The sequence below is a fragment of the Lutra lutra genome, chromosome 8 (genome assembly GCF_902655055.1).
Source record: "Lutra lutra chromosome 8, mLutLut1.2, whole genome shotgun sequence".
Classification (NCBI taxonomy): domain Eukaryota; kingdom Metazoa; phylum Chordata; class Mammalia; order Carnivora; family Mustelidae; genus Lutra; species Lutra lutra.
This window is the reverse complement of record NC_062285.1, coordinates 136,299,622-136,314,925: the sequence shown is the minus strand read 5'-3', so window position 1 is coordinate 136,314,925 and position 15,304 is coordinate 136,299,622. Positions and strand designations below refer to the sequence as shown.

At 40.4% G+C, this 15,304-nt stretch overlaps 1 protein-coding gene across 3 annotated transcripts in view; it reads right to left on the bottom strand.

Moving 5' to 3' along the window:
- TNRC6B (trinucleotide repeat containing adaptor 6B) overlaps positions 1-15,304 on the bottom strand; it is a 263,359-nt gene that overhangs the window by 160,682 nt on the left and 87,373 nt on the right. The window lies entirely within an intron of this gene.

Sequence of the window (15,304 nt, the reverse complement as noted above, 5' to 3'; positions counted from 1 at the left end):
TAAAACCACCAAGAGATACCATTTCACAACTACCAGGCTGGCTAAAATTAAAAAGTTGGGCAATACCAAGTGTTGGCAAGGGGACGGAACAACAGCAACACTCATCTACTTGCGGTGGGAAGAAAAATTGGTGCAACTGCTTTTCAAAAGTTTGCCACTATCTGGTACACTGGACTATGTATGTACTGTACAAACTAGTGGCTGCACCTCTGGATAAATACTGTAGAGAAACTTTTACACATATATAGAAATATTTTTTGTAGAATTACTTTAAACAGAAAAAAAGCAAACATCCATCAACAGAAAAATAAATAAATATACTATGGTGTTTTCAGAACAACAGAACACTATACTATATGAAAAGGAATTAACTAGCTACACACTGCAACCTAGATGAGTTACAAAAACACAATATTGGGTGAAAAAACAAATCATAAAAGAATACATAGGCAGTATAATTCCATTACATAATGTTCAAATATACACATTTAAAAACTATATATATGAATGTGTATATAGATGTATATATGTGTATAATAGTTTTTATTTTTATTACTTTTTAAGAAGATTATTTATTCACTTATTTGAGAGCAAGAGAATGAGAGAGAGGGTGAGAGCACGAGATGGGGGAGAGTCAGGGGGGAAGCAGATTCCCCCCTGCTCAGTGGGGAGCCCGATGTGAGGCTGGATCCTATGACTCCAGGTTCACATCTTGAGCTGAAAGCAGTTGCTCAACCAACTAAGCCAGGTGCCCCTATGTACAGGTTTTAAAACTATTTTATTACTTTTAAAAGATTTTATTTATTTATTTGACAGAGAAAGCAGGAGAGCACAAGCAGGGGGAGCAGCAGAGGGAGTGGGAGAAGCAGGCTCCCCAGCTGAACAGGGAACCTGATTCGGGGTTCGATCCCAGGACCCTGGGATCATGACCTGAGTTGAAGGCAGAAGCTTAACCATCTGAGCCACCCAGGTGCCCCTAAAAACTATTTTTAAAAAATGAATGACAAAATTAAAAAATTAAAAACAAACACACATACACACACACACACACACAAAAATGAATGATATACAAAATGTAGGCTAGTGATTGTCTTAGAAAGGGGCATATGCAAGGTCCTGGGGTATGCCTGTGGTTTACTTCTTGGCCTGTGTAGAAGTTATATGGGTATCTGCTTTATAATTATTCTTTTAACTATCCATTTCTTTCTTTTATATATGTATGGTTTATTTCTCAGTACAAATTTCAAGAGGGAAAAAAGCATTTTACCATTCCAAATGGTTTATTGATCTGGAAGATCAGTTACAGAGACCGAGCTACCTCCACAAATGGGGATTGTCTGTCTGTCCTATGAAGACTCTTCCAAAAGGCAAAACTTAAGAAAAAATCAGATATATTCAAGGAAACAGATAGGACTATTCCCAACTTAGAAAAATAGTTATAGGACCTAATAAGCTGGAAGACAGACAACAGTAACGTAGACACATAAAATACAATGAAGCCCAAAGAAAACAAAGGCCTTCCAATTCTGTCATCCCCAGTCTTCATTTCTTAAGAAGATGGGGCAATATTAAGAGGCTAAGTTTCAAAAAAGATGGAAAAATTAAGAGGTGTTCGTAATTTCCATTAAAGAAACCAGAGGAAGCATACACAAGAATAATGAAAGACACATGCTGTGCATACTGTAAAATTCAAACCAGGTTTTGACTTTATTCTTAGGAACTTCCTCACTCTGCAGCCTATGGGACTTCTCCCATCCTAAGCTTACACTTAGGATGTAAAAACTCTAGAAGAAAAATTATAATTAAAATTATTGCAGAGGGACACTTAACGAGGAGCTTGAGATGACCTGGTTGGTTGTGTTACAAGAGTGTCCAGGTATATTTTTGAAAATCACTGTGTTGCGCATTTTATGGACTTAACTATATAAATGTGCCTTAGTTAGGAAAAACAGGTGACAAACTGTTTATGTTTATTAAGTTTCTTGCAAGCACAAGCATCAATTATTTTCTTGAAGACAAGAATGACTATTCTCTTAATTATATGTATTATGGAAATTTCTTGATCCTTCATCTTTAAAAATTCTCTCCAATTAAAGAGCTCTAAGAAAAAAAAAGAGCTCTAAATTAGACACCTTGGCCTCTGCTTAGTAGTTTTGTTTTTTTTTTTCCCAAAAAGGTTTATCTAGAATCAACTTCTAGTTAAGTACAGTAAGAAGAAGATCGAAAAGCCCACAGCTTTGACAATATCTTCCTTGTGGGCTCCCAATCCTTAACTCCAGCCCCCATGTTATGCACACTAGTCTTCTCTGCTTAGATGGCCCAATAAATTCCAAAGGAAACGTCACCTTTGTCCTCAAATTTCCTCTTCTTTGTATATCCCCTAGGTCTCCAAATGGTACCATCATTCGCTAAGATCCCCAAACATGAAACCTATACAGGTATGCCGCACTTTTCAAAAGTCTGTGTTGTACCACTTCACTTTCACAAAAGACCTATGTTAATACCTATTTTTGCTAAGAACAACAAAAATCTGGAAAGGATTTTCGCTTTTTTACAAACGAAGGCAAAAAGCAAAGTAGCGTTCCATGCTGGTCTTGCAGCCAACAGTTACAGAGCAGTGCGTGCCCTGAGCGGCAGTCAGGGGCACCACCAGTCTCTCTCCCTAGGACTTCCCGAAGGCTCAGCATCTCGGCATCCTGCTGCTAGAGCCTTTAACTTTGTGAGCATATGTGCTTTATCTCCAGTTATCCTGTGTGTCCGTTAGCAAGATGTGTCTTGAAGTATCGGAAAAGCCTAGGAGAGGTTATTTTCTGGGTTTGGGAATGCGCCAAGATTTTCCCATATGAAAAAATGGTCATCGTTTCTTGGTTTTATACAACATTTGGACTTAGGAAAGATTTCATAGGAAAGCTCTACCTTCAGGTAGCAGGAGAAACCTGTCATCACACAAGAATCCAAGGTTCCCTCCTTAACCCTACATCCTATTAATCACCAAGTATTGTGACTTTCACCTCTTAAATAGCTCTCACATCCACCACCCCTTCTTTTTTTTTTTTTTTAAAGATTTTATTTATTTATTTGACAGAGAGAAATCACAAGTAAGCAGAGAGGCAGGCAGAGAGAGAGGAGGAAGCAGGCTCCCTGCTGAGCAGAAAGCCCGATGCGGGGCTCGAACCCAGGACCTGGGATCATGACCTGAGCCGAAGGCAGCGGCTTAACCCACTGAGCCACCCAGGCGCCCCCCACCACCCCTTCTTTATTCTCTTTCACGGCCATAGTTAAAAGCCAGCTTCTCTAAATCTCACTACTACACAAGCCTTCTCAGTGGTCTTTATGCCTCTCTCATTTTAATACATCCTCCAAACCTTTTCCGTCAAGTGGGCTTTGTAAATGCAAATCTGACTGCATTGCTCTCCTTGAAATTCTTCAGTGGTGCTCCATCACCTACCTGGAGGGATAAAAGTTCAGCTCCTTTGTCTAAACAATCTTCTCATCTGCCTCTGCCTCACCCACTCTGAGCCCCTGGTGGGGGCATACAACTCCTTAGCCCTCTGTGCATTTACATGAACTGCTCCCTCTTGCCTAGAAGCCCTGGTCTTCTGCCCAGATGCAGTTCAAATTCTACTCACTCCCTTAGGTGTCAATTCAAATGCCTTTCCCTGGAAGACACCATCTCCTGCAGCAGGGTTCACAACTTTTCTCAGTCTCCATCACCTCGAAGACAATAAAAACGGTCCAGAGAGATCACTGCCCCTTACTGCGACTTCCCGTTTTTCTCATGTCCACTTCCTGTCCCTTCCCTTATTGTTTTCCTACAAATTTCATGAACACTTTCGGACTTAGTTTGATGATCTCTACCACTCCGCCTCCTTGACTTCATCTGCAGGAGTTGCAAGATTTTTTTTTTTTTTTTTTAAGTAGGCTCCATGGCCAACTTGGGGCTCAGTGCGGGGCTTGAACTCACAACCCTGAGATCAAGACCTGAGCTGAGATCAAGAGTTGAAAGCTTTATTGACTGAGCCACCCAGGCACCCCTCGAGATTTTTATACATAAAATTTATACCATGTCTTCACCTTTCTCCCACTACCATTCATTCATTCAACCAACGTTTACTCAGCACATATTACACGCTAGGTGCTGGGCGTCAGTGCCCTCAAAAAGCTTGCAGATTAGTGAGAAAGACAAACAAAAACCAGTCAATTACCAGCATTGTATGGTGACAGATGTAGCTACACTTGTGGTGAGCACAGCAGCATAACGTACAGACCTGTGGGATCACCTGAAACTAATGGAACACGGTGTGTTGACTACACTCCAATTAAAAAAAGACAAAACATGACCATACAGTGGGAGAAAGCAACACAAGGATACAGGAAGGGCGCCTGGCACAGCCTCAAGGAGTCAGACACACTAAACCACCCCAGGCAGGCGACTTCCCTCCTTCCTAAATTCAGCTAGGGAACGCGCAGGACCCAAGCTGCCCCATGCCAACGTCCCTCAATTCTGAAATAGGACTCAGGCCACAAGCTCCCCTTGCACTCGCTCCCTCTATCTGAACCTGGGAAGAGTCACTCTAACTTCTAGTTCTGCTGTTGGTCCTCAGAGTCCATTCAGAGGCTCCTTGATGGGTATTTCAGTGCTTTTTCTGCTCAGCGCCCTAGGTTTGCTCAACACCAACTTGTTTTTAGGGTATTTCTGTCCTACCAATCCCTTAATTTCTTCTCTTCTGCTCTGGGAATACAGAGCAGAGCTGGAGAAAGTTACAAAACTGGTTCCTTTTCAACCCTACGCCAATTAACTTCCACTCAGTGCTCGTACGTCAGCACCTGGCCTGCAAAGCCCTTCACTCATTCATTCTGTACCTTTCCACTCTCCTCCAAGATTCCAAACCCATCCATAAGGCATCCTCCTTAGTCTGGCCTTTCTGAAGATTATCCTGAAAGCCTGTCCCACACATGGATGCCCTTGGTTTCTTCTTGTCTGGATTATGCAGATGAACCTACATCTTTACCCACTTCCCCCCACTCCACTGCTCTGCCAGGCTCCCCTCACTGCCTGAATTCTAGATGCGTGACCCACACCACACCACCTCCAAGAAACTCTTCCTTTCAAGTAAATCCATCCCCTCAACTGACAAATACTTTATCATCTCTTCTGTTCTGAAAAATTATTTTGGCCTTGTGATACCCTCCAGATATCTTCCTGTTTTTATTCTTCCCTTTACTATCCAAATTATTAAGAGAATAAACAATACTCCATTTCTTCCATGTTCTCATCACTGATTTGATAAAACACTGGTTGCCTGATTAAACTGTTATTGAAGTAACATATATATGAATTTCTTTTTTTTTTTTTTTTAGATTTTATTTTTTTGAGAGAGAGACAGAAGGAGCATGAGTGGGGAGGGGAAGAGGGAGAGGGAGAAGCAGACTCCCCACTGAGCAGGGAGCCCAACTGAGGGCTTGATCCCAGGACCCAGGGATTATGACCTCGGTCGGTCGAAGGCAGACACAACTGACAGAGCTCCCAGGCGCCCCTATATGATTTTAAAAGTCAAATAATACCACCAGGCTTATAGACAAAAATAGCACTCTCCTCTGGTGACCCCCCCTGCCCCCATGGATTGCTTCTTCCCCATCCTCCCAATTTAAGTCACCGTATTTGTTCAAATCAATATTCAGCGCTAACCGTGCTGTTACTAAGTAAATAACAGATACAGCTGAATCATACAGAATAGTGTAATTAAATTTGCTTTTCTTGTACAATTTTCAGTTTTCTGTGGAACTAACAATTACTACTTTCTCTTCTTACACTTTCTTTCAATTTGGGGGGGGGAGCTTAGTATTTATTATGTATTTTTCACTAATTCATCCTCAAACTCTCCAACAAAGCTATAAATCTCCTCTTAATAAATTCAAACACTTCAGGTAATCTACCAATTTCATTCCAGTCTGGGAGACATCCCTCAGGGGTTTTCTCCTGTCCCAGTCTGGATTGTTTGCTCTCTAGGCCACTAAAGAGCTGACACAGGGATGTCTTCTCCCCTTCATCTCTGAAATTCCTGGCGCTCTGTCTCCTACCCAGGAGCATCTGTTCCCCAGATCCTTTGTCTTCTTTCATGGTCTACTCCCTGGTTTAGGTGGCACATATATTCCAGTGATTTCCTGATAAAAGGTATACGGAAAGTAAATTTTCCGAGATCTTGAATGACTGAAATGTCCTTATTTTATCCATATGTATAACTGACATACAGAATTTTTTTTATCCACATACATAACTGAATTAGAAGTTCAATTTAGTGAACTTTTTCCCTTCACACTTTTGAAGTGATGCTGCAGTGTCTTCTAGTTCCCAGAGTTACGATATAGAAATCTGACAGTATTCTAAATTCTAATGTTTTGGATACAACCTGTTTCTTTTCCAGAAACTTTTAGTGTCTTCTACTTCTCCTGTGTTCCGCAAATGCAAACCACAAAGTATGGTTCTTTTTTTATTTATTGAGCTTCCGGGTAGGTACCTGCACTCTAGAAACTCAGATTCTTCAGGTTTAAGACATTTTCTCTACTTATTTTGATAATTTCATCCCTACACAAATTCCTTACTCAGTGTTGAGTTTTGGGGTTGATCCATAAATTTTCTTCTTTTCTCTCCAATTTTATCTCTCTGGCTTTTTCCTTTACTTTCTGGAGAGTCTCTCAACTTCACCTTCCAACACTTCTAATATTTAAAAGAATTTCTGTACTGTGACTTAATTTTTGAAAGCTCTTTCTTGTTCTCTGAATACTTTTTAATAGCACTGCTCTTATTCCATGATTATAATACCATCTTTTATCTCTGAAAATATTAGAGTGTTTTTGTTTTAATTTTCTTCTGCTCCATATATTGCCTTGTTTCCTCCAAGTTCCTCTTTTATATTTGCTTTGGTCACTATCCTCCAGTCATAGGTTTTTATCAGATGCCTAGTCATCTTTGGCCATTTGCTGATACTTAGGAGGTAAGTCGGAAAGAACTCAGGAGTACTCTTTGTATGCAGAGAAGAGAGGGATATCCTCCCTGGATATCAGGGGACCTGGATATCAGGAGGGAACCTGGCCATTTCACTGGGAGAACTCTCAGGTGTCTGCCTCTATATATTCCTTTTCTCCCTCTTTGGGCTTTTCAGTTACCCAGAGAGGTACCTTTTAATTCTCAGCCTGACTGGTATAAGCCTGACTGTCAGTGTTCTGGGACTGAATTTGGGAAGACAGGTGGCATGATCTCACGTCAGTCAATCATCACTGACTTAGAATCTTTCTGCTTTGAGTTGGATACCTTCCCTCCACTTTGAGCCTTGCCATGGTACAAGAGGGAAAGCTATCCATCTGGGATGTGCAGGGTCAGGATACCAGGAAGCTTTGCTCCTTGTAAATTCTTCAACCAATGCTGCTGTTGTCAGTGTCACTCCAAAAGCTTTTTGGCTCTCAAAATTTTGTTGTCATTTCTTATGTTTCATATACTCTTCCATTCACTTTTTTTTTTTTTTTTGGTGGATTTATGCTTGCTAAAATAATTTCAGTGGAGTTTTAGAAGGGAGTGGAGACTAATAACTAGGTTTAATCTACCATGTCCAGATCTACTCTTCAAACTCTTTTATCTCTTCTTTTCCCCCTCTATCAAAATTGCTTTATTTGGGGTGCCTTGGTGGCTCTGTCCATTAAATGTCTGACTCCTGATTTTTGGCTCCGGTCATGATCTCAGGGTTGTGAGACAGAGCCCCATGTCGGGTTCTGTGCTGGGTGTGGAGCCTGCTTAGGATTTTCTTTCTCCCTCTGCCCTTCCCCCACCTCTCTCTCTCCCTCTCTCTCTAACCCCTCCCCCCAAACTGCTCTACTTAATGTCAACAATAAATATTTGTTGGTTGCCTCCTTCTTTAAAATATTATTTGAAGGGCGCCTGGGTGGTGCAGTCAGTTACGTGTCTGCCTTCAGCTCGGGTCATGATCCCAGGGTCCTGGGATCAAGCGCCATGTCAGGCTCTGGCTCAGTGGGGAGTCTGCTTTTCCTACTCCCTCTGCCTCCTGCTTGTGCTCTCTCTTGCTATCTCTCTCTCAAATAAAATGTTGGTTTTTTTATTTAAGATTTTACTTATTTATTTGACAGAGATCACAAGCATGCAGAGAGGCAGGCAGATAGGGGGGTGGGGAAGCAGGCTCCCTGCTGAGCAGAGAGCCTGATGCGATGTGGGACTCAATCCCAGGACCCTGAGATCATGACCTGAGCTGAAGGCAGAGGCTTAACCCACTGAGCCACCCAGGCACCCCAAAATCTACTGTTTTTAAAGATTCTATTTATTTACTTGTCAGAGAAAGAGAGAACACAAGCCGGCAGAGCTGCAGGCAGAGGCAGAGAGAGAAGCAGGCTCCCTGCTGAGCAAGGAGCCCGATGCAGGACTCGAACCCAGGACCCTGGGATCATGACCTGACCCGAAGGCAGCTGCTTAACCAACTGAGCCACCCAGGTGTACTGTCAAATCAAATCTATTTAAAAAATAAAAATAATTATTTGAAAATTTAAGTTTTATGAGGTATAGCTGACATATATGAAACTATATATAGAGCATACTATTTGATAAATTTTGACATATGTATATACCCATGAAACTGTCATCACAATCAAGAAAATAAAAATTTTTGCCACTCTTAAAAGTTTCATTATGCACTTCCCTTAAATTTAAAAAATGAGCAATTGTCCCCTCCTGCTCTCCCTCCCTGGGCAACCACTAATATGGTTTCCGTCATTACAAATTAGTTTGCAGTTTCTAGAGTATATGTACTTGGAATCGCACAGGAGTACTCCTTCTTTCTTTCTTCCTTCTTCTTTTTTTTTTTTTTTTTGGTCTAGCTCCTTTTGATTAGCGAAATTACTTCAAAACTCATCCACAGTCTCATGTAAATGAGACTTTGTAGTTCATCTCCCTTTCACAGCTGAGTATCATTCCGCTGCATAGAATCTACAATTTGTTTTCCGGTCATCTGTTTGATGGATGCCTGTGTTGTTTCCAGATTTGAGCTATTACAAAAAGCTACTATGAACATCATTTAGAAGTTTTTGTATGGATATATGCTTTCTTTTTCTTTGGGTAAATACTTAATACTCAGCAGTGTGTATCTGTTTACTACAGATGCTACAACAAATTACCACAGCTCGTGTGTTTTCAGTAACAGCAATTTATTATCTCATGCAGACCTAAAAGCTAGAAGTGGGACATGAAGAAGGGCATTGGTTCCTTCACAGGGCTGTGAGGGAAGGATTTGTTCCAGGCCTCTCCCCTTGGCTGACAGATGGCTGTCTTCATGTTCGCATGGCATTCTCCCTCTGTGTATGTCTCTATGCCTAATTTCCCCTGTTTTATTTTATTTGTTTCAAGATTTTTCCATTTATTTGAGAGAGAGAGAGAGAGAGAAATCACAAGTGGAGGAGAGAAGCAGAGGGAGATGGAGAAGCAAACTCCCAGCTGATCAGGGAACCCAGTATGGGACTTGATCCCAGGACTCTGAGATCATGACGTGAGCTGAAGGCAGATGCTTAAGTGACTAAGCCACCCATGTGTCTCTAAATCTCCCCCTTTAAAAAACACAATAGTCACACTGGATTATGACCCACCCTAATGACTTATTTTAATTTGATTACCTCTGTGGAGACCCTACCGCCAAACAAGGTCAATTTTGAGGTAATGGGGGTTAAGACTTCTAACACATTAATTTGGGGATAGGGGCTAGACAGGGAAAACAATTCAGCCTCTAACAGTGGAACAGTAGGATCATATGGTAGCTGTATGTTTAACTTTTTAACACTCTCTGATTATTTTCCAAAGTGGCTGCAGCATTTTTATCTCCCCACCAGCAGTGTTTGAGAGTTCCAGTTCCTCATACCTCACTTGGTATGGTAAGTCTTTTTAACTTCACCCATTCTAATTGTGGCTTTAATTACATTGACACTGAACATCTTTTCACAAGTTTCTTTGCCATCCATTCTCTGGTAAAGTGCCATTCAAATTTTTGAGCATTCTTTTAAGCAGCTTTATTTCTCTTTCTCTTCTTAAACAATAAGCTCTATGCCAAATGTGGGGCTTCAATTCACAACCCCAAGATCAAGAGTTGCATGCTCTATCAACTGAGCCAGCCAGGGACCCCTAAGTATCTTTACTGAGATATAATTTACATACCATAAAGTTCACCTGTTTAAAGTATACAATTCAATGGCTTTTAATATATTCATAGAATTGTGCAATTATCACCACAATCCAATTTTAGAACATTTCTATCATCTCAAAATGGAAATTTATCCTTATTGGCAGTCACTCCCCATTTTCCCTCCCTTCATCCACCTTTCCAGCACCAGATAATGGCTAATCCAGCACCAGATAATGGCTAATCTACTTCTGTCTCTACAGATTTGCCTGTTCTGAACATTTCATGTATAAATGAAGTCATACAGTATGTGCTGTTTGTGTTTGTCTGCTTTCCCTGAGCATAATGTTTTTTTCTTTTTTTAAAAATTAACATGTGTTATTTGTTTCAGGGGTACAGGTCTGTGACTCATCAGCTTACACAATTCACAGCACTCACCACAACACGAACCCTCCCCAGTGTCCATCACCCAGCCACCCCATCACTCCCACCCCTCTCCACTCCAGCAACCCTCAGTTTGTTTCCTCAGATTAAGTCTCTTAGGGTCTGTCTCCCTCTCTGGTTTCATCTTGTTTCATTTTTCCCTCTCTTCTCCTATGATCCTCTGTCTTGTTTCTCAAACTCCTCATTATGAGTGAGATCATATGATAATTGTCTTTCTCTGTTTGACTTAATTCACTTAGCATAATACCCTCTAACTCCATCCACGTCATTGCAACTGTCAAGTTTCATTTTTTCTTTTCTTCTTTTTGATGGCTTCATAGTATTTCCATTGTATATATACATACCACCTCTTCTTTATCCATTCATCTGCTGATGGACATCTAGGCTTTTACCATAGTTTGGTTACTACTTGTACCAGCTATACCATTGCTGATATAAACATTGGGGTGAATGTGCCCTTCTGGATCACTACATTTGTATCTCTGGGGTAAATACCCAGTAGTGCAATTGCTGGGTTGTAGGGTACCTCTATTTTCAACTTTTGCGGAACCTCCATACTGTTTTCCAGAGTGGCTGCACCAGCCTGCATTCCCACCAACAGTGCAGGAGGGTTCCCCTTTCTCCGCACCCTTGCCAACATCTGTCATTCCCTGAATTGTTAATTTTAGCCATTCTCACTGGTGTGAGGTGATATCTCATTGTAGTTTTGATTTGTATTTCCTTGATGCCGAGTGATGTTGACCAATTTTTCACGGGTCTGTTGGCTATTTGGATGCCTTCCTTGCAGTAATGTCTGTTTATGTCTTCTGCCAATTTCTTGATTGGATTATTTGTTCTTTGGGTGTTGAGTCTGATAAGTTCTTTATAGATTTTGGATACTAGCCCTTTATCTGATATGTCATTTGCAAATATCTTCTCCCATTCTGTTGTCTTTTGGTTTTGTTGACTGCTTCTTTTGCCGTGCAAAAGCTTTTTATCTTGATGAAGTCCCAATAATTCATTTCTGCCCTTGCTGCCCTTGTCTTTGGCGATGTTTCTAGGAAGACGTTGCTGTGGCTGAGGTTGAAGAGGTTGCTGCCTGTGTTCTCCTCAAGGATTTGGATGGATTCCTTTCTCACATTTAGGTCTTTCATCCATTTTGAATCTATTTTATGTGTGGTGTAAGGAAATGGTCCAGTTTCGCTCACCTGCATGTGGCTGTCCAATTTTCCCAACACCATTTGTTGAAGAGGCTGTCTTTTTTCCATTGGACATTCCTTCCTGCTTTGTCGAAGATTAGTTGACCATAGAGTTGAGTGTCCTTTTCTGGTCTCTCTATTCTGTTTCATTGAACTATGTGTCTGTTTTTGTCCCACTATCATACTGTCTTGATGATTACACCTTTGTAACAAATCTTGAAGTCCCACATTGTGATGCCATGAGCTTTGGTTTTCTTTTTCAACATTCCTCTGGCTATTTGGGATGTTTTCTGGTTCCATACAAATTTTAGGATTATTTGTTCCATCTGTGAAAAAAGTTGATTGTATTTGATAGGGATTGCATTAAATGTGTAGATTGCTCTAAGCAGCATAGACATTTTCACAGTATTTGTTCTTCCAATCACATTATCTGCAAAGAGAGTTTGACTTCTTTGCTGATTCGGATGCCTTTTATTTCTTTTTGTTGTCTGATTGCTGAGGCTAGGACTTCTAGTACTATGTTGAATAGCAGTGGTGATAGTGGACATCCCTGCCATGTTCCTGACCGTAGGGGAAAAGCTTTCAGTCTTTTTTTCCCATTGAGAATGATATTTGCTGTGGGTTTATCATAGATGGCTTTGATGATTATGAGGTATGTACCCTTTGTCCCTACACTGTGAAGAGTTTTGATAAAGAAAGGATGCTGGGGGCACCTGGGTGGCTCAGTGGGTTAGGCCGCTGCCTTCGGCTTAGGTCATGATCCCAGGTCCTGGGTTCGAGCCCCGCATCGGGCTTTCTGCTCAGCAGGGAGCCTGCTTCCTCCTCTCTCTCTGCCTGCCTCTCTGCTTACTTGTGATTTCTCTCTGTCAAATAAATAAAATCTTTAAAAAAAAAAAAAAAGAAAGGATGCTGTACTTCATCAAATGCTTTTTCCACATCTATTGGGACTATCATATAGTTCTTGTTCTTTCTTTTATTAATGTATTGTATCACACTGATATAAGGAATGCCACCCAGCTTTCTTTTGCTGTCCATTAGCATGGTAAATGGTTTTCCAGCCCCTTGCTTTAAGTCTGGAGATGTCTTTGGGTCTAAAATGAGTCTCTTGCAGATAGCATATTGATGGGCTTTTTTTTTTTTTTTTCTTTTTTTACCCAATCTGATACCCTGTGTCTTTTGATTGGGGCATTTAGCCCATTTACTTTCAGGGTAACTACTAAAAGATATGAATCTAAATTCATCTAAATTCCCTGTGACTGAAACTGCATATTGTCTCTGTTCCTTTCTGGTCTATGTCATTTTAGTCTCTCTCTTTGGTTAGGGGATCCCTTTCAATATTTCCTGTAGAACTGTTTGCAAATTCTTTTAGTTTTTGTTTGTCCTGGAAGCTTTTTTATCTCTTTCTATTTTCAGTGACAGCCTAGCTGGATATAATATTCTCGGGTGCATATTTTTCTCGTTTAGTGCTCTGAATATATCATACCAGTCCTTTCTGGCCTGCCAGGTCTCTGTGGATAGGTCTGCTGCCAATCTAATGTTTTCCTGTTGAGGTTACAGACCTCTTGTCCTGAGCTGCTTTCAGGATTTTCTCTTTGTCTCTGAGACTTGTTTAAGTTTTACTTTTAGATGATGGGGTGTTGATCTATTTTTATTGATTTTAAGAGGGGTTCTCTGTGCCTCCTGGATTTTGAGGTTTCCTTCCCCCAGTTAGTGAAGTTCTCCAATATAATTTGCTCCAATATACCTTCTTCCTTCTCTTTTTCTTCCTCTGGGATCCCAACTATTCTCAAATATTATTCTAATATTGTTTCATCTTATATTATCACTTATTTCTTGAATTCTCCCCTTGTGATCCAATAGTTATTTACCTCTCTTTTTCTCAGCTTCTTTATTCTCCATCATTTGGTCTTCTATATCACTAATTCTCTCTTCTGCCTCCTTTATCCTAGCCGCTAGAGCCTCCATTTTTTTTTCCTCTAGAAAATGTGTATTTAACTTATTTGTCAAAAAATTTACAGAAATAGGGGCCCTTGGGTAGAGCTTCCATTTTTTATTGCACCTCATTAATAGTCTTTTTGATTTCAACTTGGTTAGATTTAAATTCTTTTATTTCTCCAGTAAGGGATTCTCTAGTATCTTCCATACTTTTTTTCCCAAGCTCAGCTAGTAACTTTATAATTGTCATTCTGAACTCTAGTTCTGACATCTTACGAATGTCTGTATTGATTAGGTCTCTGGCAGTTGGTACTGCCTCTTGTTCTTTTTTTTGAGGTGAGTTTTTCTGTTTTGTCATTTTGTCCAGAGAAGAACAGATGAATGAGAGAAAAAAATGCTAAAAGGGTAACAATGACCCCAGAAAAATATACACTAAACAAATAAGAAGAGACCAGAACTGAGGGGAAAAGAAAGAAAAAAAAAAAAAAAGAATATGATCAGGCTGGTGAATAGAACAGAGCCACACATTAGATTTTGGGTGTATTTTAGTTTGTTAGAAGAAACTATGTCCCAAAATTTTAAAGTAAGAAAAACTTACATATACACAAAAATAAGGGTAAATATGATAAAGGAATGGAATATGAATGTAAAGATGAAAATTTAAAAATATTTTTAAAAAAGAATTGATAAGAAGTTGGTTGCAAAAAGAAAGAAAATTAGCAAAAACAAAAACAAAAAAAAAAAGGAGAGCATGTGATCAGGCAGGAGACTAGAACAAAGCCATACAGTAGATTTAGGGTACATTTTGGTCTGCTAGAAAAAACTGCATCCCAAAATTTGAAAGAAAGAAAAAAATATATATACAAAAAATTAAATACAATGAAGGGATAGAATATGACTGTAAAAATGTAAAAATGAAAATTTAAAAAGATTTTTTAAAAGGGATTGATAAGATGTTGATTGAAAAAGGAAAGAAGAAACATTTTTAAGAAATAGGAAAAGAAAAAATAGAATTCAAACAATTAACTTTGAAAGCCTAAAGAATCATTGGAGAAAAGCCATGGATTTTATGTGCTGCATTCCCCTAGTCCTGGAGTTCTGCAGTTCTCATTCATTGGTAAACTTGGCCTTGGCTGGATGTTCTTGCTGATCTTCTGGGTGAGGGGCCTATCGCAATGATTCTCAAATGTCTTTGCCGGAGGCAGAACTGAACCGCCCTTGCGGGGCCAGGCTGTCATCTGCTCGGGTTCGCTCTTGGTAGCTTTCATTCCCTGATCACTTTCTGTACAACTCTGGAGGACAAGAATGAAGATGGAGGCCTCCCAATCTCTGGCCCCAGAAGAATCAAGAGCTTGGGGCCCCCTTCTTCAGTGAGCCCTCAGAGAAAAGCAGCCAATCACTCCTGTCTCCCTGGTCTCTGGCGGAACTCTGTGCTCACCCAGCCTGTGACCAAGCGTTTCTATCTCTGGCACATAGCCCCATTTGGAGTCTCCAAACCCAGCAGATTCCTGTGGTGTGCTTCTGTGCCACTCCTCCCTGGAGGAGGCAGGGGAATCTCCCTGATCTGCCACTTGTTGG